Source organism: Balaenoptera ricei, chromosome 1 (genome assembly GCF_028023285.1).
Source record: "Balaenoptera ricei isolate mBalRic1 chromosome 1, mBalRic1.hap2, whole genome shotgun sequence".
Classification (NCBI taxonomy): Eukaryota; Metazoa; Chordata; class Mammalia; order Artiodactyla; family Balaenopteridae; genus Balaenoptera; species Balaenoptera ricei.
The window spans coordinates 91,791,496-91,816,528 of NC_082639.1; the positions used below are offsets into that span (position 1 = coordinate 91,791,496).

Below are 25,033 nucleotides of genomic sequence, written 5' to 3' on the forward strand. Positions count from 1 at the left end.
TGAACTGCATGAGCTGTTTGTATATTTTGGAGATTAATCCCTTGTCAGTTGTTTCGTTTGCAAATATTTTCTCCTATTCTGAGGGTTGTCTTTTCATCTTGGTTTATGGTTTCCTTTGATGTGTAAAAGATTTTAAGTTTCATTAGGTCCTATTTGTTTATTTTTGTTTTTATTTTCATTACTCTAGGAGATGGGTCAAAAAAGATCTTGCTACGATTTATGTCAAAGGGTGTTCTGCCTGTGTTTTCCTCTAAGAGTTTTATAGTGTCTGACCTTACATTTAGATCTTTAATCCATTATGAGTTTACTTTTGTGTATGGTGTTAGGGAGTGTTCTAATTTCATTCTTTTACATGTAGTTGTCCAGTTTTACCAACACCACTTATTGAAAAGATTGTTTTTTTTCTCCATTGTATGTTCTTGCCTCCTTTGTCATAGATTAGGTGATCTTGGTGAGTGGGTTTATCTCTGGGCTTTCTATCCTGTTCCACTAATCTATATTTCTGTTTTTGTGCAAGTACCATACTGTCTTGATTACTGTAGCTTGGTATCATAGTCTGAAGTTAGGGACCCTGATTCCTCCAGCTCCGTTTTTCTTTCTCAAGATTGCTTTGGCTATTGGGGGTCTTTTGTGTTTCCATACAAATTGTAAAATTTTTGTTCTAGTTCTGTGAAAAATGCCATTGGTAATTTGATAAGGATTGCATTGAATCTGTAGGTTGCTTTGGGTAGTATAGTTATTTTCACAGTATTGATTCTTCCCATCTAAGAACATGGTATATCTCTCCATCTGCTTGTATCGTATTTGAATTCTTTCATCAGTATCTTTATAGTTTTCTGAATACAGGTTTTTGCCTCCTTAGGTAGGTTTATTCCTAGGTATTTTATTCTGTTTGTTGCAGTAGCAAATGGGATTGTTTTCTTAATTTCTCTTTCTGATTATCGTTTCTAGTGTATAGGAATGCAAGAGATTTCTGTGTATTAATTTTGTATCCTGCAACTTTACGAAATTCATTGATTAGCAATAGTAGTTTTGTGGTGGCATTTTTAGGATTCTCTATGCATAGTATCATGTCATCTGCAAACAGTAACAGTTTTATTTCTTGTTTTCCAATTTGTATTCTTTTTTTTTTTTTTCGTCTCTGATTGCCATGGCTAGGACTTCCAAAACTATTTTGAATAATAGTGGCGAGAGTGGACATCCTTGTCTTATCTTGTTCCTGATTTTAGAGGAAATGCTTTCAGTTTTTCACCACTGAGAATGATGTTTGCTGTGGGTTTGTAGTATATTGCCTTTATTATGTTGAGGTAGGTTCCCTCTGTGACCACTTTCTGGAGAGTTTTTTTTTATCATAAATGGTATTGAATTTTGTCCAAAGCTTTTTCTGCATCCACTGAGATGATCATATCGTTTTTATTCTTCAATTTGTCAATGTGGTGTATCACATTGATTGATTTGTGTATATTGAAGAATCCTTGCATCCCTGGGATAAATCCCACTTGATCATGGTGTATGATCCTTTTAATGTGTTGTTGGATTCTGTTTGCTAGTATTTTGTTGAGGATTTTTGCATCTATGTTCATCAGTGATATTGGCCTCTAATTTTCTTTTTTTGTGACATCTTTGTCTGGTTTTGGTGTCAGGGTGATGGTGGCCTTGTAGAATGAGGTTGGGAGTGTTCCTTGCTCTGCAATTCTTTGGAAGAATTTGAGAAGGATAGGTGTTAGCTCTTCTCTAAACGTTTGATAGAATTCGCCTATGAAGGCATCTGGCCCTTGACTTTTGTTTGCTGGAAGATTTTTAATCACTTTCAATTTCATTATGTGTGACTGATCTGTTCATATTTTACATTTCTTCCTGGTTCAGTCTTGGAAGGTTGTACCTTTCTATGAATTTGTCCATTTCTTCCAGGTTGTCCATTTTATTGGCATATAGTTTCTTATGATCCTTTGTATTTCTGTGGTGTCCATGGTAACTTCTCCTTTTTCATTTCTAATTTTATTGATTTGAGCCCTCTCCCTTTTTTTCTTGATGAGTCTGGCTAAAGGTTTATCAATTTTGTTTATCTTTTCAAAGAACCAGCTTTTAGTTTCATTGATCTTTGCTATTGTTTTCTTTGTTTCTATTTATTTCTGCTCTGATCTTTATGATTTCTTTCCTTCTAACTCTGGGTTTTGTTTGTTCTTCTTTCTCTGGTTGCTTTAGGTGTAAGCTTAGGTTGTTTATTTGAGATTTTTCTCGTTTTTTAAAGTAGGATTGTATTGCTATAAAATTCCCTCTTAGAACTGCTTTTGCTGCATCTTGTAGGTTTTAGGTCATCGTGTTTTCATTGTCATTTGTTTTTAGGTATTTTTTGATTTCCTCTTTGATTTTTTCAGTGATCCATTGGTTATTTAGTAGCATATTGTTTAGCCTCAATGTGTTTGTGTTTTTTACAGTTTTTTTTCCTGTAATTGATTTCTAATGTCATAGTGTTGTGCTCAGAAAAGATGCTTGATATAATATCAATTTTCTTAAATTTACTGAGACTTGATTTGTGACACAAGATGTGATCTATCCTGGAGAATGTTCTGTGTGCACTTCAGAAGAAAGTGTATTCTGCTGCTTTCAAGTGGAATGTCCTATAAATATCACTTAAGTCTATCTCATCTAATGTGTCATTTAAGGCTTGTATTTCCTTATTAATTATCCGTCTGGATGATCTGTCCATTGGTGTAAGTGGGATGTTAAAGTCCCCCACTATTATTGTGATACTGTCGATTTCCCCTTTTATGGCTGTTAACATTTGCCTTATGTATTTAGGTGCGCCTATGTTGGGTGCATAAATATTTACAATTGTTATATCTTCTTCTTGGATTGATCCCTTGATTATTATGTAGTGTCCTACCTTGTCTCTTGTAATAGTCTTTATTTTAAAGTCTCTTTTGTCTGGTATGAGTATTGCTACTCCAGCTTTCTTTTGATTTCCATTTGCATGGAATATCTTTTTCAATCCCCTCACTTTCAGTCTGTATGTGTCCCTAGGTCTGAAGTGGGTCTCTTGTAGACAGCATATATACAGGTCCTGTTTTTGTGTCCATTCAGCCAGTCTGGGTTTTTTGGTTGGAGCATTTAATCCATTCACATTTAAAGTAATTATTGATCTATATGTTCTTATTACCATTTTCTTAATTGTTTGGGGTTTGTTTTTGTGGGTGTTTTTCTTCTCTTGTGTTTCCTGCCTAGAGAATTTCCTTTAGCATTTGTTGTAAAGCTGGTTTGGTAGTGCTGAATTCTCTTAGCTGTTGCTTGTCTGTAAAGCTTCTGATTTCTCTGTCAAATCTGAATGGAATCCTCGCTGGACAGAGTAATCTTGGTTGTAGGTTTTTCCCTTTCATCGCTTTAAATATATCATGCCACTCCCTTCTGGTCTACAGAGTTTCTGGCTGAAAAAAATCAGCTGATAACCTTATGGAGATTCCCTTGTACATTATTTGTTGCTTTTCCCTTGCTGCTTTTAATATTTTTCTTTGTATTTAATTTTTGTTAGTTTGATTAATATGTGTCTCCACATGTTTCTCCTTGGGTTTATCCTGTATGGGACTCTTTGTGCTTCTTGGACTTGGGTGACTATTTCCTTTCCCATGTTAAGGAAGTTTTTATCTATAAACTCTTAAAATATTTTCTCACACCCTTTCTCTTTCTCTTCTTCTGGGACCCCTATAATTTGACTGTTGATGTGTTTAATGTTGTCCCGGAGGTCTTTGAAACTGTCCTCATTTCTTTTCATTCTTTTTTCTTTATTCTGTTCTGTGGCAGTGATTTCCACCATTCTGTCTTCCAGCTCACTTATTCATTTTTCTGCCTCAGTTATTCTGCTCTTGATTCCTTCTAGTGTATTTATCATTTCAGTTATTGTATTTTCATCACTGTTTGTTCTTTAGTTCTTCTAGGTCCTTGGTAAACATTTCTTGTATCTTCTCAGTCTGTGCCTCCATTCTATTTCCAATATCTTGGGTCATCTTTACTATCATTACTCTGAATTCTTTTTCAGGTAGATTGCCTATTTTGTCTTCATTTATTTGGTCTTTTGGGTTTTTACCTTGCTCCTTTGTCTGCAACATATTTCTTTGTCATTTCATTTTGTCTGGCTTACTGTGTGTGTGTGTGTGTATGTGTGTGTGTGTGTGTGTGATCTCCTTTCTGCCTGCTGCAGGGTTGTAGTTCCTCTTGCTTCTGGTGTCTGCCTCCTCGTGTGTAAGGTTTGTCCAGGGGCTTGTGTGTGCTTCCTGGTGGGAGTGACTGGTGCTTGTGCTCTGGTAGGTGGAGCTGAGTCTTGTCCCTTTGATGGGCAGGGCCGCTTTAGGAGGTGTGTTTTTTAGGGTGTCTGTGAGCTTAGTATGACTTTAGGCAGACTTTCTGCTGATAGGTGGGGCTGTGTTCCTGTCTTGCTGGTTGTTTGGCATGAGGTGTCCAGTACTGGAGCCTGCAGGCAGCTGGGTGGAGCCAGGTCTTGGTGATGAGATGGAGACCTTTGGGAGAGCTCCCGCCAATTAATATTCCCTGGGGCTGGGAATTCTCTGGTGGTCCAGCATCTTGGATTCAGCGCTCCCACCCTGGAGGCTCAGTCCCAACCCCTGGCTGGGGAACCAAAACTCTGAAAACTGAGCAGCAGGGCCAGAAAAAAAAAAAAAAAAAGGTAAAGAAAACAAACAGACAAACAAAACCCAAGACCAATAGCAAAAGCAAAAACAAACAGTAACAATAAAAGAAAACAAACAAACAAAACCTAGGACAAATGATAAAAGCAAAACCAAATTAAAAAAATAACAAAGAAAACAAAAAACAAGAGAATAACCAAACAAACAAAAGACCCCCAAAATGAAAACAAACAATAAAAACAAAACTAAGAAAAACGAAAAACAAAAACAGACAGCAAACTTAAAAAAAAAGCAAAGAAAACATGAAACAAACACACAAAAATGATCAAAAAAAGATTAAAAAAAACAAAACAAATAACAAAAACAAGAAAAAACACAAAACAACAGAGAAGTAAAATAAAAACAGAAAAATTAAAAATATATTAAAAATTTTTTATAAAAGAAAATAAAAAATAAATAAAACAACAACAGAACAAAATGGAACAAATAACAATAATATTTTCCTGCCTCCACTGTCAGTGTCCTTGCCCCCACAGTGAGCCACAGCTAACCCATGACTCCCCAGGAGGCCCTCCATACCTCTAGATAGGTCTCTGGATCCGCTGTTGGCACTGTGGCGACAGCTCAGACTCTAACCTGGCCCAGCTCCTGAGTGTACTTGCCCCCAAAGTCCACAGCTGCTAAAGGTAGACTGATCTCAGTTGTAGGAGCACTAGTCCATTCAGATATTCCACAGACACAGGGTTTACCAAGCCAATCATGGGGATTTAATACATGGATTTTGCAGCTGCACAGAGAGATTTCTGTTGTTCTTCCTTAGTCATACAGCACTTGGGGCTCAGCTTTGGTTTTGGCTCCACCCCTATGTGTGGGCCACAGTCAGCAGTCTATTCCCAGGCAAGAGGGGGTGAAAGCAGTAGCTGATTGGGGTACACTTACTCACTCAGGCCATGGAGGGATAAGGCAGCCACAGGTGGGCATGTGTGAAGTGCCTGTGGTGGCAGAGACCAGCAGGAAGTTGCAACAGACTGGGGCACCCTCACTCTGGTGGGAGTCCCTCCCAGAGCCCCTGGAGGCAGGGACTGGCATGTGGGGAGATAGTCTGCAGTGGCAGCTCCATGGCTTGTACACCACTCAGCAATGGTGTCTCATTTCCAAAGCAGACCACTCTTCCTCTAGGAGCATTCCCAGCTGTGGAGTCCCTCACTCATGTCCCCTCAGGTTGTCTCTATGCAGCCAACAGTGGTCCTCTCCCCGGATCTGCTCTCCTAACCCCATGCTTTAGCATTCAGCCCCTGCCAGCATTGGCGGATTCCCATCTCTGGCTGTGGCACCCAGGGCTGATTCCCGAGGAGGCTTTGGCATGGGCAGTGCATGCAAGCCCACCGGGGTCTATACAGCCAAAGGAGGCTTTGGCAGTGGCAGTACTCAGGACCCCAGGGCCAGCGTGGGTGGAGGAGGCCTTGGCTTCAGGGATGGACGAGCCTGCTCAGATGGGTGCCCCCTCAGTGCCCACAAAGGCAGGGGCCGGTGGGTGGGGAGGGGGGGTTGCAATGTCGGCCCCACCCCTTGTGCACCACTCAACAATGGCACCTTGCTTCTGTGGTGGCCTGGGCTTCTTCCACAAACTTTCCCAGTTGTGGAGCTCCTTAATCCTGTCCCTTCAGGCTGTCTCTTCACAGCCAACAGCTGTCCCCTCCCTGGGTCTGCTCTCCAAACCCTGCTTTCCAGCACCCAGCCTCTCTCTGCACCAAGAGACACATGACTCAGGCTCAGGTGTGCAGGCCTGTGGCAAGGACCGTGCACGCAGTTCTTACTTTGTCCTGTCTTCCACAGACTAGTTGCTGCATTCCCCTCTGATCTCCCAAAGGTCCTTTTCTGACCCAGTTGATTTCCCTGCTTTTCTGAGTGCAGGAACCTCTCCTCACCTTCAGCTCCCCACCAGGGCTGCTGGTCCCTCCCTTATCATTTCCTCTTTTCTTTTTTCCTTTCTTTCATCCTACCTGGTTGTGTGGAGATTTTTCTTGCCCTTTTAGGTGTCCGAGGTCTTCTGCTAGTGTTCAGCAGGTGCTCTGGGAGAAGTGTTCCATCTGTATATGTATTCTTGACGTACTTGAGAGGAGAGGAGAATTCCATGTCCTTCTAATCCACCATCTTGACTCCTCCCTGTACACAGAATTTTTTTTTTTCCTTTTCCTTTGTGTTCAGTCTTTCACTTGCTCATAGGATGCTGCATCCAGAAGCCTTGCACCCAGCACTTCAGACAGAGTTCCTGGTGAGAAATGGCTGTGCTGACACTTTCACTCGGAGGACACATGTGCAGAAGCACTGTGCAGGACACCTCGGTTCAATATGGCGGCCATGTGCGGGGACACTGGGCCTGGCACTGGGATCTGGAGCCTGAGCAGCACAGCTGCACCCAACCTGCAAGAACCTGTTTGATGGTCTTAAAATACCATCCTGAACAAGCAGAAAAATCCCTGCTCTCAAGCTGCTTGTAAGATTAAGTAGAGGGTGAACTGAAGGATAACAAGGAGCCAGATTTTTTAAAAGACATGACATGCTGAATTAAAGAGATTAGATTTTATCAAGTAGATGATGAATAGTCATTGTCTTGCTTTTAAGCAAGAAGTAACATAATTAGATTTTCCTTAGAGAAAGATAAAATCTGATACCTATCTTGTAGATGATGAACAGTCATCAGAGTATTTAAAACAAGAGAATAACATAATCAGATTTGTATTGCAATAAAATAATTTACTCAGGAGTGATTTGGAGATTGAATGGAAGGAAGGCAAAACTGGAAGATGTAGGGGGAAGGATTATATTCATAGTGTTAGAGTAATCCTGGAGGTGGGGGACTTCGTTGACTATGGGGGTTTGAGAGAAATTACTTTATTTGCATTATATTAAAGAGATAGAAACAACAGGGTTTAGTAACTGATAGGATCTATAAAGTGGTGAGAAGATAGGTGAGGACAAAATAATGGGGGTGGGAGAATCTTGGGAATTAATACGACAAGATTGTTTTATGCATGTTTTCTCTCTTACATTGCAAACAAACAAAATTCTAAACACCAATTCTTTAAACAGCTACCACTTTTTCACTGTTCCCTTTTGCAGCAAAATTCCTGAAAAGAATTATCTATGCCTTCTGTCTCCAATTCTTCTTTCCCATTGTACCTTAAGCAATCTAATCAAACTTTCATGACAACACTGTGGAAACTATGCTCAGTGATGTAATTGTTATGCAAGTTTCTACATTAAATGGTCAAGTCTCAATCTTCATTTTGCTTGGCCAATCAGCAGCATTTGACATAGCTGATTATTTCTTCAGTTTCAATAATATTTCTTCATTTGGATTCCAGGAACTCATGTTTTCTTCATTTTCTCCTACCTCACTGATTACTGTTTCTTTCTTTATTGGTTTCTTTCTCCTTTATTGGTTTCTTCTCTTTTCTACTTCCTAATGCTAGTGTTACCCAAGTTTCTCCTATTTGTTCTTTTCTCAATTTATATTCACATTCCTGATTACTTCCTCCAGGCTCATAGCTTTAAGTCTCATTTATATGCTGTTTATTACCAATTAGTATCTCCAATCCAAACTTCTTCTCTGAACTCTAGACACATATTCAACTGCCTCCTCAATATCTCCACATGGATTTTTAATAGCTGTTTTTAATTCAAAATGGAATTTCTAATCTATCCCTTCCCCTAGCCACCCACTACCACATAAATCTACTTTATTTACAGTCCTCTGCATCTCAGTTGATGTCAATTTCTCAGTGGCTCAGATCAAAAAAGCTGAGGTCATTATTAAGTCTCTATGGCTCCTATACCTCACATTCAAGTCCTCAGGAAATCTTGTGAGTTCTACATTCAAAATATTTCTATAATCCTGTTATTTCTCATTTTTATCCACTGCTACATTTGTGGTAGAAAGATCTTCATCTCTCATCTGCATTGTTGCATTGCATCCCAAATAGAATCCTTGTTTTACTTTGCCCTTGTAAAATCTCTTCTTAAAAAAAAAGCCAAAATGAACCTTAAAAAAAGTAAGTCAGTCATGTAACTCTCCTGATTAAAACTCTTCAATGGTTTCCTATTTCACTGAGAGTAAATCACCTTACATAGCAAACAAGACTCTATGTAATATGGTGACCCTAGAATCTCTCTGCCTGCATCTTCTACAATCCTTCCCTGCTTTCACTCAATTTCAGCAATACTTACATCTTTGCTCTCCTTTGAAAATACAGATATACTCCTATATTAGAGACTTTGCTCTAATTGTTTCTAATTCCTGGATTGTTTTCCCTATAAATACCTTTTTAGCTAACATCCTTACCTTGTTGATGGCTTTGCTCAAATTTTAACTCCTCAGTGAGGCCCATCTTGACAACCATATAGCAACCTGCCTAAGATGAAGCAGTTAGGGGAAAAGAAATAAAACCAAGAGTGTGAGATGCCAGAAAACCTTTACCAAGAGATCAATTTTTTAAATTGAAGTATAGCTGATTTACAATGTTGTTTGTTTCAGGTGTGATTCAGCTATATATATATATATTCTTTTTCAGATTTTTTTCCATTATAGGTTATTGCAAGATATTAAATAGAGTTTCCTGTGATATACAGTAGGTTCTTGTTGGTTATCTATTTTACATATAGTAGTGTATATCTGTTAATCCCAAACTCCTAATTTATCCCTCCCCACCTCCTTTCCCTTTTGGTAAGCATAAGTTTGTTTTCCATGTCTGTGAATCCGTTTCTATTTTATAAATAAGTTCATTTCAGTCATTTTTCTTAGATTCCACATGTAAGTGATATGATATTTGTCTTTCTTTGTCTGACTTGCTTCACATAGCATGATAATCCCTAGATCCATCCATGTTGCTGCAAATAGCATTATTTCATTCTTTTTTTAAGCCTCAGTAATATTCCATTGAATATATGTACCTCATCTTCTTTATTCATTCTAAAGAGATCATTTTAAAAATTCGTAAGGAATTGAAAGTGAAGAAAATACCAGACTATGTAAGATGAGGATTAAATGGATCAGTCTGGTTTAGTAGTAGAAGAGCTTATCTGTGATCTTGGCAAGAATAGTTGATTTGAATTGGTAGGTGAGAAATCCAGAGTGCATAGAATCCTTGTTTCTATGCTATGGTATATATACAATCAGTAAATATAAGACAATCTGAAATATCCAGAAATTCAAAGGCCATCTTGTCACCACCTGCCTCACTCTCATTCTTTTTTGTTCAGGAAAGGACACTGAAATCCTTTTCCCTCATTCATAAAATGGGAATTTTATGAATACCTGGTTGATAATTGTAGAATCTTGTCTGGAATCTTAATTTGAAGGCCACTGCTCTTCCTCCACACTGTTGTATTATTACTTATCTTTTGTAAGGGAAAAGCTGAGACTCTGGAACAAATAAAATAATTAAAAATAAAATAAACCTGCTATCCTTTGGAAAGTATTTACTTAAATTTATATTCCTTTGTGACAATAAAATAGTCTCTTTGAGGCCAAATTTCTAATAAACTCCATATGGATCACTTTATAGATTGATACACCAACAGAATATATTCAAAAGTGCCATTGTTTGTGGCATTACTTCACATGTTCAAAATATGGATGATCTTACCCTGTGTGAGTGACAGTTATTTCAAAAAGGTACAAAAAGTCAATAGCTGTAGCCAGCAGCCCTGCCTTCCCTTTTAGCCTTGGGTTCAGCCTGTTGTTTCTTCAAAATGAGAGACCATCTCCATTTGCTATAACTTTGTGGCTTTCTATTGCTTCTTCTCTACTGATAATGTTATGTTTATTTGTTGAAATAGTGCTTCAGAGTGCTCTTGAAGGATTACTCTATGTATATTATGGGAAAGACACATAGGGAAAATAAAACACACATTGGGAAAGTAACCTTCGAGGGTTTACATTGCAGCATCCATACTTCATATCACAATAACCTCCCTTTTTATGTAATAACCTTGAAATTTTCATTCCTAGATTTACCTATCCATTTCACATTTAAATTTTTTTCCTAATTCCTGTACCAGAGAATGTATCAAATAAAAATGTTTTGCTGAGATATTTAGTAATCAATATTTACTATTTCTTAATAAATTTGGGTTTTGAAAGGTCAGCGATATGGCTTAAGATTTGAGGGCTTGGACTAAGCTGCTTTAATTATACCGAAGTATCAGAAATCCAACCATTTAAATACTTACTTTTCATTAAAGTACACCCTTAATTAAAATAATAGCATGAAGTACTTAACTGCCCACTCAATACTGAGTAAAACAAAAAAGGGACTGACTATAGAACACTTTTAAAGAAATATGACCATCTGAGTACAATTAACAACCTCCAACATATCAGCCATCTGACTGCAACATCTGTTGCCTGTTGATTGCCAGGGTTCATTTTCAAGGTCTGGATTACTAGGTGGGGTAAAGAATTTTTCTCAATTGAAGAGAAACTTGTTCTTTGAACAAGAGTATACATTAACAGTGTCTCTCTTTATTTGAAGCTCATAATTTATTGCTACATTTAATTATTTTCTGTTTGGAGTAATAATCTGATCTGTCTTGCTCTTTTTGTCCCATCTTGGTGATGACAGATTAAAATTATAATGGAGTAATCATAGTTCAGGCATACAAAATGGAGTTAGGCGGCCTTTGAGGATCTGGTTTCAGGCATGTTTCTGCACCACTGAGAACCTGAACTTTCTGAACTGTATCTAACCACAACCTCCTCAGAACACCAACAGTCATTTTTTTAGAACAACATCTTCTAGCTGCAGCCTTGTGGCCTCAAGTTTTCCCCCTTGCAACCATGTAACAATTTCGAACCCCAACCAATTCTTGCTTAACAAGCACCCTTAATTCTTACCAGCTCCAATCATAATTCTTGATAAACAACTTACATAACTTACTTGTAGTTTTTGACTTTATAAGTTTTCTCCATTTTGTAGTCTAGAGAAACAATTCAAGCGCTTCTCGAATCTGTGTTTCCTGGGCTACAGTCTTAACAACCCCAAATAAACACCTCTTTATCTCAATCATATCTTCATTTCTGAAAATTTTGGTTAACATTGGATTAGAGACCTGCTTAAGCCTGCCCACAGGTGAATTGATATACAATTACTGAATTGCTTATCAATAAATAGCTTTTAAGCACTGCCCTTGTATCCACTGCTGTGAAAGAAGACACGAATATGTAGAAATGAACAAGACAGAGTCACTTCCTTCTGTTAAGGGTATAGACAATAATCTACAGTGCAAGGTGGATTGTGGAAGTGAGCTGGGCCAGATCATTGTTGTGATTTGAAGACTAAACTGTCTATAACTATAAAACATGTGATATGTTTTAGTTATAGACAGTAAAGTTTACTAAAAGCATTTTAATAGAAGAGTGATATGAAATGATGCAGTTATAGAGTTTAAAATATTAATGGAGAGTCAAGATGTAGGGAAAGAAGCAAAAACCTACTGTAACCATCCAAGATAAATCAGTTCCTGTCATCCTGGAATTTGGATGTTGGATTCTTAGTCTCTATCTTTGCCCTTTCTCAGCAGTTTCTCAGTCAAATAATGACTTCTTTATCTCAGCATGGTTACCTAATGCTCCAGGTTTGCACATTGTCCCACTTTATTCTGCTTCAGGTCGGGGAAACTACTTTCTAGGGCTTCTACTAGGTTTCGTTTTATTTTATTTTTTAAACACTGGTTGTCAATGTTAGATTCAGTTCTTCACTCTCCCCCATCACTAAAATCTTCTTTGTTAGAACCACTGATGTTCCTTACCTAAATACTCAGTCCTAAATAAATTCCCTGCACTTGACCTAGTTTCATTCAGCCCTATTTACAGTGGTTGGTGTCTATTCCTCCTACCCTCTGTCCCAGAAAAATTCTTCCTGCCACAGCCTACTTGGCTTTCAATTTGAACTGTTGCCTAGAATATTCAAGTGCTTATCTTTTCTCTGCTTATCAAGTGGATCCCTGGATGCACAGATTTTAGAATAAAATACTTAGAGATTTTAGAATCATATCTGACATGTGGCATGAGACTGTCTGATCCCCATGTCTGGTTCCTTCTTTATATGCTGGTGAACTGTCCCAGATTTTACTCCACACTAAGAAATGTGTTATTGCCCATGTCCCTACCATGAAAATGCTTTGTATATGATCCTATAAAAGCAATTTTTCATTAAGAAAAAAACCTTTAAATTATAACTTAGCCATTGTAGTGAACAGCTTTCCTTAGGCATGCTTTTATTTTCCTCTTACCCCCAAGATTAGGTCCTGTATAGCTGTTCCATAAAGCTCCATTTAAGTGCCAAACATATTTAATTGAATGATTTTGCTCTTTCAAGGATAATAGATTCACATGACTTGAGAAAGGTTATATACTTACGTGAAGCCCCAATACATAAAGTAGGTGAATAAAGGTATATCTCTTCTATATATTCAAATACAACAACTGCAACAAAACAGCTTCCAGCAATGGCAGAGTAATTTCTGTCAACCAGATCTTCCACTGAGAACAACCAGGAAAAATATTTTTCAAAATCTGTTTGAAAGCCTTGTCAAACTCAGAGAGAGCAAGAAGCCATGGGTCTAAAACTCTGAGAGTAGAAAAGCACAGGATCTGAGCCTGATATTTGACACCATTTTTCACCTGTGGAATTCACCATTTGATATTGCAGATAAAAAGCTGAAAAGTGGAAAAGGACTTTAACAGTTTCACTGGGCTCAGTGTACAAAAGTTGGAATTTAGGAGCTGACAAGGAGGAAAGGCCCTGATTAAAATTCCAGGCCTTTGGATAGGACTCTGAAAGCAACATCCTAAGAGTAAGCAGGCAACACTTTGAATCTGATCAGTCCCTGATTGAATTAATGTTTCCAGTCCCAGACTATTTGTCTTACCAGAAGAAAAGATAAACACTTTTGGAGGAAGTAACATTATCTAGAGAAACAAATTTTCTCTATGTTATTTTAACTATAATGTTGATCATTTAATTAAAAAAATAGTAATGAGGCACACAAGAGAGTGAGGACTGACCATGTATTAAGAGAAAGAAAAAGAAAACAATGAAAACAGACCTACAATAGATTTAGATATTAGAATAATCAGATAACGACCTCTAAAATGTGATTAATGAAAAGAAGAAAAAAATTCAGACAACTAGAAAATATGAAAAGAGAATTATATATGCAAATAATAAGGTTAAGAAATACAATAACTGAAACTAAGAATTAAAGGGTTTAACAGAAGATGAGAGATACCTAAAGGAAAAATTGTTCAACTGTAATATGTCAGAAGAAAACTTCATGATTGAAGCAGATAGATAAAATGATGGAAAATTACAAAAGAATAAGATGTATTAGGAACATACCATAAAGAAAAAAAAATCCATAATTGGAGTTGAAGAGAAAAGATTAAGTAGAGATGAACCAATATTTGAAGTGATAATGGCTGAGATATTTTTAAAACTAATAATATTCAGCCACAGGTTTAAGAAACTCTATGAGCCTCAAGCAGAACAAATACAAAACAAACAAGCAATAAAAAACAAAAACAAACAAATTTATTCATACAATACTAAAAGTCTGAAAACAAAAGACAAAGAGAAAATCTTAAATGTGTGTATAAATTAAGGCATATTGGATTCAAAGATTGACAACTGACTTCTTAACACAGTCAATAGAAGACAAAGGTAGTGATTACTTACATGTGTTTATCTTAAAATATTAAAACTACATTTATGAAACCTGAGATAATCTGGCTCTAAAGAACATGTTCTTTTTACCATGATATTATTGCATTAAAATTCATTCATCTATAGTCTTTCTCTGGCAAAAATTTTCTTTAAACCTGAAATTGAAATCTCGTTTTTGACGCTATAGGTCTTAAAGAAATATTTTTAAGTTCCTGTGTTAACTTCCTTACTAGACAATAAAAAGGAATAGTCACATTGGGAGAATGCACTTACATTTATTGTATGTCTGTGGTGAAACTTATAATGTATTAAGATTTTTTAATATCAATATGAACTAATAGAACTTAAGTTTTAGAGCTGAGTAAGTAGAAAATTGACACCCTCTAGGTCTTTGTCTAATTGGGTAACTCTGGGTATTCCAATTATTTTTTTATTTAGGAGTTTTTGTTTCCTTATTTTAAAAAGGAAATTTCTTAGAAGATAAAATATATGTATAATTTAAATGTGTTTTATTTTCTCTATGAAATGTTAAGAAAAATTCCATCATATAAACAGTACTTTGTTTATAAAATTTTATTTCTTACTTACCTAAATTTGAGAACTGAAATTGTTTTATGTTTATTATTTTTTCCTTTTGTTTATAAAGCAATGCATTTTATTGTAAAATGTGCACAATACATAAAGAAGAAAATAAAGAAAATTCATAATTCTACCACAAACACACACATGCACACTGTTTTTATTTTAAATATGTTCGTATATACTAATATACATGTATAGACATATATGTGTACACCTGTATATATATATTTATGTATGTATTTAACCCTTGTCTGATCTAATAAAATGTATCTTTTTGTTAAATTTTCCATCTCTTGATTTCTGCTACAATTATTTTATATTAGGTGAATACTGGGAGGACTGATTTTAAATCTGTACACACAGGTCTATTCTCAGTGCCAATATCTGAACTGTGCCAGTACTAAAATATTTATTATTTTCAGATTTATGCAACCATAAAATACTGAATTTTAATAGTCTATGCAAAACTAGCCTATAATCCATACAAAATTTACTAACCATTCTCAACCTTAATTTCTTCATCTATAAAATTGGGATCAGTAATACCTTATCTTTCTGTTGTTGGGTGGATTAGAAATATCTTATGTAAATCACTAAAGTCTTGTTGGGGGACGTCATAGAGGATGTGACTGCTGGTTGACCGGCAAGCTGATCCTGGGCAATCAGAGGCTCCTTACCCCCTCCCCTCCCCTTACACCCCCATACAATCTGTGTATGTTCTGCCCACTGTTCCACACTAGAAGCCATTGCAAGGATGCAGCCTTGAGAAAGTAAAGTGTAAGCAAAAAATAAAAAAGATGCAATTATTAAAATCTAGAATAAAAGACAGGGTTATTAGCAACCGTACAGAAATATTTTTAAAATTAAGGGAATACTATGATGGATTGTATGTCAACATATCAAATAATCTAGGTGAAATGGATAAATTCCTAGGAAGGCAAAGGCTAAAATTAACCCAGGAAGAAAAATAGGAAAATATGAGTAGACTTAAAAGAAGTGAAATTTTTGAGTTAAAGTAATCAAAACATTATACTTACACACACACACACACACACACACAACAGCCAGAAGCAGATGAATTCACCCGTGAGTTCTATCAAACATTTAAAGAAGAATTAGCATAGATCCTTGACAAAATTTTTCATTAAATAGAAAAGGGGAGAACACATTTCCTAACTCATTTTATGAGCTCTGATGTCAAAGACATCCCAAGAAAAGAAAACTTCAAACCAATATCCCTTATGATTATAGATGCAAAAATCTTCAACTAAATACTACCACACCAAAACCAGCTGCATATTTTAAAAGATTATATACCTATCCAAATGGTATTTTTTCCAGGAATGTTAGGCTGGTTCAACTTATAAAAATCAATCAGTGTAATATACCATATTAATAGAATAAAGGAGAGAAAAAACACACATCTATCTCAATAGATCCAGAAAAATCATTTGACAAAACCCAGTATCCTTTTATGATAAAAGCACTCTACAAATTAGGAAACTAGGAATAAAAAGAAACTCTCTCAACCTGTTAGAAGGCATGTTGGAAAACCCCACAGCTAACCTCATACTTAATGATGAAATACTGTGAGTTTTCCCCATAAGATAAAGACAAGACAAGGATGTTTGTTCTTATCACTTTTATGCAACATTTTATTTAATGTTCTAGTCAGAGGCATTAGTGAAGAAAATGAAAAAAAAAAGATACAGAGATTGGAGAGAAAGAAGTAAACTGTTTCTATTTGCAGATGACATGATCTTATATAGAGAAAATACTGAGAATACACACACACATACACACACATACACAGATTATTAGAGCTAGTAAAGTAGTTCAACCCAGCTGTAGGATACAAGATCCATACATAAATATCAGTTGCATTTCTATACACTAGAAACATATAATCCAAAAATGAAATGAAGAAAATAATTTCTATTATAGTAGGATCAAAAAACATTTAGAAATAAATTTAACCAAAGAAGTACTAGACATATATACTACTGAAACTATAAAATAGTATTCTAAAATTTTATATTAGAAAAGAAAGACATCCATGTTAATGGATGGGAAGACTTAGTCTTGTTAGGATGACAGTAATCTCCTTCTTGGTCTATAGATTCAGTGTAATCCCTACCAAAATCCCACCTTCCTTGCTTGCAGAGATGGACAAACTGATCCTAAAATTTACATGGAAATTCAAATGAATCAGAATAACCAAAACAATCTTGAAAAAAATAAAATGAAGTTGGAAGAATCACACTTACCAATTCCAAAACTTACTACAAATCTACGAGAGTGTGATACTGGCACAAAGAGATATATAAATCACTGGAGTACAACTGAGAGTCCATAAATAAACCCAATCCATGGTTAATTAATTTTTGGCAAGAGTTCCAAGACCATTCAATGGGGAAAAATAGTCTTTTCAATAAATAACGCTGGTGCAAGTGGATATCCCAGTTATACTCTCAAAACAATGAATTTGCAAACTTACCTCATGCCGTTACACAAAAATTAACTCAAAGTGGACCAAAGACCTAAATGTAGAGCTAAGACTATAAAACTCATAGAAGAAAATGTAGGTGTAAGTGAAGATAAATTGAAATTCATTAAATTAAAACATTTTTGTGTCAACAGACACTGTAAAAATTGTGAAAAGATACCAGATAAAATGTTTATAAAATTTTCTCTGATTCTGTGTGTTATGTTCTCACATTTTTATAGTGTACATGGTTTTTATGGCATGTGAATTATGTAGCATTTAAAAAATAAGAGAGGGAGGGAAAGATAAGGCTGAAAAATAGGAGATTGTCAAATCATGAAATCTTTTGGGCCATACTAAGGAGTGAGAATTTATTCTGTTGGTTGAGGTATTTATTTTTAAATTTATTTTAAATTAAGTATAGTTTATTTACAATGTTGTGTTAATTTCTGCTGCACAGCACAGTGATTCAGTTTTGTATATATATATATATATATATATACACATATATACATTCTTTTTTTATATTCTTTTCCATTATGATTGATCACAGAATACTGAATATAGTTCCCTGTGCTATACAGTAGGACTGTGTTGTTTATCGTTTCTATATATAATAGTTTGCGTCTGCTAACCCCAGATTCCCAATCCATCCCTCCTCCAGCCCCCTCCCCCCTTGGCAACAAGTTGTTCTCTATGTCTGCGAGTCTGCTTCTGTTTCATAGATAGGCTCATTTGTGTCATAGTTTAGATTCCACATATAAGTGATATCATATGGTATTTATCTTTCTCTGTCTGACTTCCTTCACTTAGTATGATAATCTCTAAGTCCATCCATGTTGCTGCAAATGTCATTATTTAAATTTTTTTTATGGCTGAATAGTATTCCATTGTATATATGTACATCTTCTTTATCCATTCATCTGTTGATGGACATTTAGGTTGTTTCCATGTTTTGGCTATTGTGAATAGTGCTGCTATGAACATAGTGGTGCATGTATCTTTTTCAACTTTAGTTTTGTCTGGACATATGTCCAGGAGTGAGATTGCTGTATCATATGGCAACTCTATTTTTAGTTTTTTGAGGAACATGCATACTGTTTTCCATAGTAGCTGCACAAACTTACATTTCCACCAACAGTGTAGGAGGGTTCCCTTTTCTACACACCTTCTCCAGCATTTGTTATTTGTAGACTTTTTAATGATGGCCACCGTGACCAGCATGAGGTGGTACCTCACTGTAGTTTTGATTTGCATTTCTCTAATAATTAGCAATGTTGAACATCTTTTCATGTGCTTGTTGCCCATCTGTATGTCTTCTTTGGAGAAATGTCTATTTAGGTCTTCTACTCATTTTTTGATTGGGTTGTTTGTATTTTGATATTGAGCTGCATGAGCTGTTTGTGTATTTTGGAAACTAAGCCCTTGTTGATTGCATCATTTGCAAATATTTTCTCCCAGTCCATAGGTTTTCTTTTTGTTTTGGTTTCCTTTGCTGTGCAAAAGCTTGTAAGTTTGATTAGGTCCCATTTGTTTATTTTTGTTTTTATTTCTTTTGCCTTGGGAGACTGACCTAAGAAAACATTGCTACGATTTATGTCAGAGAATGTTTTGCCTATGTTCTCTTCTAGGAATTTTATGGTGTCATGTCTTATATGTAAGTCTTTAAGCCATTTTGAGTTTATTTTTGTATATGGTGTGAGGGTGTGTTCTAACTTCATTGATTTATATTCAGCTGTCCAACTTTCCCAATACCACTCACTGAAGAGACTTTTCCCATTGCATATTCTTGCCTCCCTTGTCGAAGATCAATTGACTGTAGGTGTGTGGGTTTATTTCTGGGCTCTCTATCTTGTTCCATTGATCCATATGTCTGTTTTTGTGACAACACCATGCTGTTGTGCTTACTGTAGCTTTTTAGTATTGTCTGAAATCTGGGAGGGTTATGCCTCCTGCTTTGTCCTTTTTCCTCAGGATTGCTTGGGCAATTCTGGGTCTTTTATGGTTCCATATAGATTTTAGGATTATTTGTTCTAGTTCTGTGAAAAATGTCATGGGTAATTTAATAGAGATCACATTAAATCTGAAGATTGCTTTGGGTAGTATTTTAACAATATTAGTTCTCCCAATCCAAGAGCACTGGCTATCTTTCCATTTCTTTAAATCATCTTCAATTTCCTTTATTGTTGCTTTATAGTTCTCAGCATATAAAGTCTTTCACCTCCTTGGTCAGGTTTATATTCCTAAGTATTTTATTTTTTGGATGCAATTTTAAAATGGATTGTTGTTTTACATTCCATTTCTTATACTTCATTGTTAGTGTAAAGAAATGCAAATGATTTATGTATGTTAATATTATATTCTGCTACGTTGCTGAATTTGTTTAACAGTTCTAGTAGTTTTTGTGTGTAGTCTTTAGGGTTTTCTGTATATAGTGTCATGTCATCTGTATATAACAACAATTTTATGCTGGTATTAGATATTCATTAAAGCATTTAAAGCAGGAAAGTAACAAAGTTTCATATTTAGTTAGAGGGCAGTACCTAGGAGATCTGGAACAAGATGTACAGGTAATCAGGATAAAGAACAAATCAGGAAACAGCAGGGACACATATAGAAAACAGAGCTAGATGGATTAGGAAATAAGAAGATTGATCTGAGAAAAAAATGGGTAAGTCAAGGTTTATAAACCAAATATGTTAGTAGATGATATAAGTCATTAATTCATAAAATGATTAAAATTATCCAGTATTTTGAATTATGTGGAGTAATTAATTCATATTTGAAAAAATTAACAGATGCCAAATTGTCAAATTAAAAAAAATATATGTTTTAACAGGTAGTGATCAAGTGAAACACAATAAATGATCAATTTGTATCTATCATAGATCATTATTAGAACATATTTTCTTCAATATTAACAAACAAACATCACACTTTGAAGAATTACAGAGGAGTCATTATATGTTTTAAATTAATTTTCATAAATATTTAAGTGATACCTAACTATGAATCCTTTGAGGGAAGGAACAACGTATGTTTGGTTTAGACTGTAGTTCTAGTGCTCAGTCATGAGCCTGGTGTCTCAAAGGTGTTTTATTTAATGTATTGTTCATTTTAAGAAATGTATAATAAATGCTAAGTTTGAGTTAATAATTCAATAACTCTCTGTGTCCTGGGTATTGTGATAAGGACACTGAGAGCATTGTCTTATTTATTTCCTTCAAAATTACCATGAAGTTTGAGGAAAATATTACTAATATTTACTTTACAATGACATAACTGAAACCTCAAGAAATTTAGTGACTTGCTCAATGTCACACTTACTAGTGGGTGGGGAATCCTAGAAAAAGACTCAGGGCCAGGGCTGGGATAAGGGGTAACATGTGAGGCAGGGTTTTTCAATTCCAGGGCAAGTTCCTGCCCTTATTTAAGTTTGATATTTTGTTCATTGTGGGCATGTGGCATTCATTTCTATTTTTTGAAATATTATAGTAAACGGTATTATTTTGATTATGAGGTTTTTGGGCACCTCCTTAAATTTTGTGCCTGAGTTAAGTGCTTCACTCCCCTTACCCTTGTCCCAGCTCTGCCCAGGTCTGTAATATTTAGACATTCTCAATGAGTAACTATTACAAAAATGCAGCAATTAGCTAGCATCTTAGAGAGATCCTGGAGATCTTTTAGAAAACCAGGAGAGTTCAGCTGATTGGAAAATTGAGGTTCTTAGGAGGATTTGTATGGGGAGAGAGGCAGGAGCAAAGCACTCAGATAAAGTAATCACATCTCGCCCCCACCTCTATCACCAAACCTGCACTCAATGAAAGCACACTTTAGTTTGTAAGATATTTTCTCTTAGCATAAGTGTGTTTGCTAGATTATGATATTTTTCTTTAAGGTAAAACATTTATAAATACAAATAACTGCCACCGTTATATTCCAAAACTTGTTTTCTATTTTGCTTCTTGTAATGTAAAAATCAATTTTCCATAACCGTTTACATTGATTTTGTTTAGCCTTAGGTTTATAGAAGATTTATTTTCACTAATAGACCTTCCCAAATGACTTAAAAGTAAATATATTATTTTGTAATTTAAAATAAAATTTGCAAATTTTCAAAGATGTGAACATGCCCCTGTATGCCAGCTGTTCTACTGTACTTTTCAAGGTACTGTACTGTAAGATTGAAAATATTTTCTTTACTTTTTGTTTGTTTTTTATGTATTATTTGTGTGAAAAGTATTATAAACCTATTACAGTACAGTACTATATAGCCGATTGTGTTAGTTGGGTACCTAGGCTAACTTTGTTGCACTTAACGAATGCGCTCTTGGAACAGAACTCGTTTGTATATAGGGGACTTACTGTAGTATAAATATATATTTTCTTATAATAGCAGATTCCTAAAATGCTCAGAATGTGGTAGGAAGACTTGATCTCCAGTTTAGCTGGCATGCATCTTTCCTTCTTAGACTGCAAGGTGGGTGATTATCTGCCCTTTGATTAGGAGAGCTTTTGTTTAATAATAAAGATAAGAGCAGAAAAATTGTGTACATGTAAGCAAATTGTATTAAAATTGTGTTTGTAGTGACCTAATTACTACTTTGGATGAATGTAGCAATTGATAAATTATTACAATCACAACTCTCATTTATCTTTAACAAAATGGTAACATTGCCAAGCTCAGTTTCACTTAGTATATTTATTTGATCCATTATTTTGGCTTCTAGAAAGTAAATCATATGAGAATCAATGCTTATTTTGGGCTGTATCCACATAAATAAATCAGGCTGATAAAGTCATTTGAAATTAAGGTTTGAAATCAAGAGACCAAATACAAATGTGTGTGTGTGTCTGTGTGTCTCTGTGTGTGTGGGTGTGTGACACAATGAAGTACTCTGACATCTTTGTCCCTTTTGTTCCTGCTCACCCTCACTGCTGGTAGGAAGGAGGTCTTTCATAATAACTTATTATGGTCTTCCATTAAAAGGTATGTATCATAAATATTCTACTCTAAATATAAGAAACTACCACATTCCTTTAAAGACAGAGCCAAGAACAGCTGTTTCTCACCTAAGTTGTAAAGGGTGATGGGTCTTCTTAATCAGAAGGTCTGATGCTATGAGAGAGGTATAGGGTTAGAAAAAATATGAGGGAGGGATACAGACTATTCAATCACAGTGCGCCACTTTTTTGCCACAGTAATTGTCTCCAGGATAGGGACATAATCCACATTACCTCATTATAAGCTTCACAAAATGCTAATGTGAGGATGGTAGGACACAGCGTTTCTTTTCCTTTAGGATAATGGTTATATATGGGGTATACATACGTTCCAGATTTCCAAGGAATGTCTCACCTGGTTTATACCTCCTTTCTTAGCCTAATTTTAATATGACTCTTTTCACTCTGAAAGGTGTCTTGGTTTGGATAATAATTAATGTAGCTATTCTGGCTCAAAGGATCAGGTAATCTTGGTGCTGCTAATGTCCATTTCTCCTGATAAAGTAAACTCAACTATGTACAGATTAAAATCAGTCTCTGAAGTGTTACCAGGCAGTGAGATATGGAGATACAGACCCCTGAGATGACCAGAGCTTCTAAATGGATTTATGTTTCAGGCCATAGCAACCTGTTTTGAGCCAATTATTTGAATCAATAAATTTCCTTTTTTTTTTCTTAAACTTGCCACTTACAACCAGAAAGGTAATATATCAATTCTCCCATTTTTGACCTGGGTCAAGCTACCTTTATCTAGTCTTCCATATTGTGTAACTCCTGTGTTAAATTTAATATTATACTTTATTGCCATCATCTGTTTACTTATCTGATTCCCCTACTAGTCTGTGAGCTCCTTTAAACAGACCATGTCATATTTGTCTCTTTATTTTCAGCTCCTAAAAAAGAATAGTTAGTATTGAGTAGGTGCCCAGTAAATATTATTGAATAAATATAAGAATCAATGAATAAGTGAGTGAATGAACGCATGGTTGATGTGTTCAAAAGGTGATGAACAAAATACAACACCCAACTGCTTTCCTGTAATATTAGTCCAATGATGAAAAATAAACATATGCATAAGATCCTTGTTTGTCTAGATCCTAAAAGTTTTAAGACTAAATTTGAGCAGTAATAATCTCTCTTTGTTACTGAGTCCAAGCTCATACTACTCACCATAGAACAGGCCAATAAATCAAGGAATGAGCTGTTGGGGCAAGGAATACTGACCTAGGAGATGGTGGACTAGTGTCCCAAAGAACCATCTAACCTGAGTTAGAATTCAGGCTTTTTTTAATATTTAAAGGGGAGGGAGTGTGGCCAGCTGTTGCTAAATACACCCTCAGTTCTACATTGTTCCTGCTTTTCTCTTACTATGTCATATGCTTCCTACATCCCTTCCCTTCTGCATCTATTGTATGCTGTTTCTAAAGTAGTTTTAACCTGCCCTATGATCTTTTTCTCAAAGATCCTCTCTGACTCCCATTCTTCCCTCTATTCATATAATCCTATTATCTCTACTACATATCCCATACTCTCTTTCTTTTCTGTATATTGTAATCTGCCTGCTTCTTCTATTTCCTATAAGTGTCAACCCACTAGTATTTACTTCTTGAAACTTCCTCTTGAAACTACTCATTCTTGTACTTGCTTTGCCTTTAATTTTTACAACTCATTATCCATGTTTAATAATTAGCTATTATCAAAATAAGTGCTGTGTAACCAACCAGCCCCAAACTCAGCAGCTTACAACAACCAGTATTTATTTTTCTCACTTATGATCTGCATATTCGTTGGAGTACCTCTGCTTCAGCTTGTAGGTTGAGCTCAGGTCTGCTCCCCTTGTTTCTACATTGTTCATGGATCAGTGGAATAAATAGAGGAAAATCTTCTCATCATGGATCTAAGGAACAAAAGAGGACAAGTCAAAATCTGTGGTTACAATGTATCTACTCACATTCCATTGACCAAAGTGATCTATAGTTTACCCCCAAGGGAGGGGAGTATCATTAAACAATAATCCAAACCATTACACTATCCTTCCTCTTTACTGTATTGCTCATTATAGTCTATCTTGTCCAGTTGATTCTTTAGCATCAGTGTAAATCCAGTGCTATTTTTTCAGCTCTCAGATGCATCCAGGGTCCTCCAGTCCCACTACATTTTGCTTTGTGAAAAAGCTCTTTGTTGTGAGTAACTGGCCTCTATGTAACTAATTTGACAAAGGGAAACTTATAAGCTCATGTAATCCATAGAATAGTTTACAACCAAACCATGTGAAGGAAAAGGCACAGCTGATCCTCGGGAACAATGGGATTCAGCAACTCAGTTGCTGAGAGAAGTTTACCTGTTTCTCATCTTTGCTTCTCTTTGTCTGTGGGTTTCATTCTTTCCTATAGCTTACTGGCTTAGTTAACATGGTTGGAAACACAGGGAATTATCAAATTTCACATCTTGTGTTTTTCAGCCCCAAAGAGGATCTGCATATTTTCCTCTCCAATGAGTTTAAGCAAATCAGAAGGCCTGTTTGGGACAGGTGGGCATCCCTAAACCTAGCAACCATGTCCTATATGTAAGGATAAGACAGTGTCAATGTGGGT

The 25,033-nt window shown here is 35.7% G+C and overlaps 1 pseudogene; it reads left to right on the forward strand.

Moving 5' to 3' along the window:
- Window positions 1-5,758: 5,758 nt before the first annotated feature.
- The window catches only part of LOC132362302 (mitochondrial fission factor-like), a 128,226-nt pseudogene continuing 108,951 nt past the window's right edge, over window positions 5,759-25,033 (forward strand).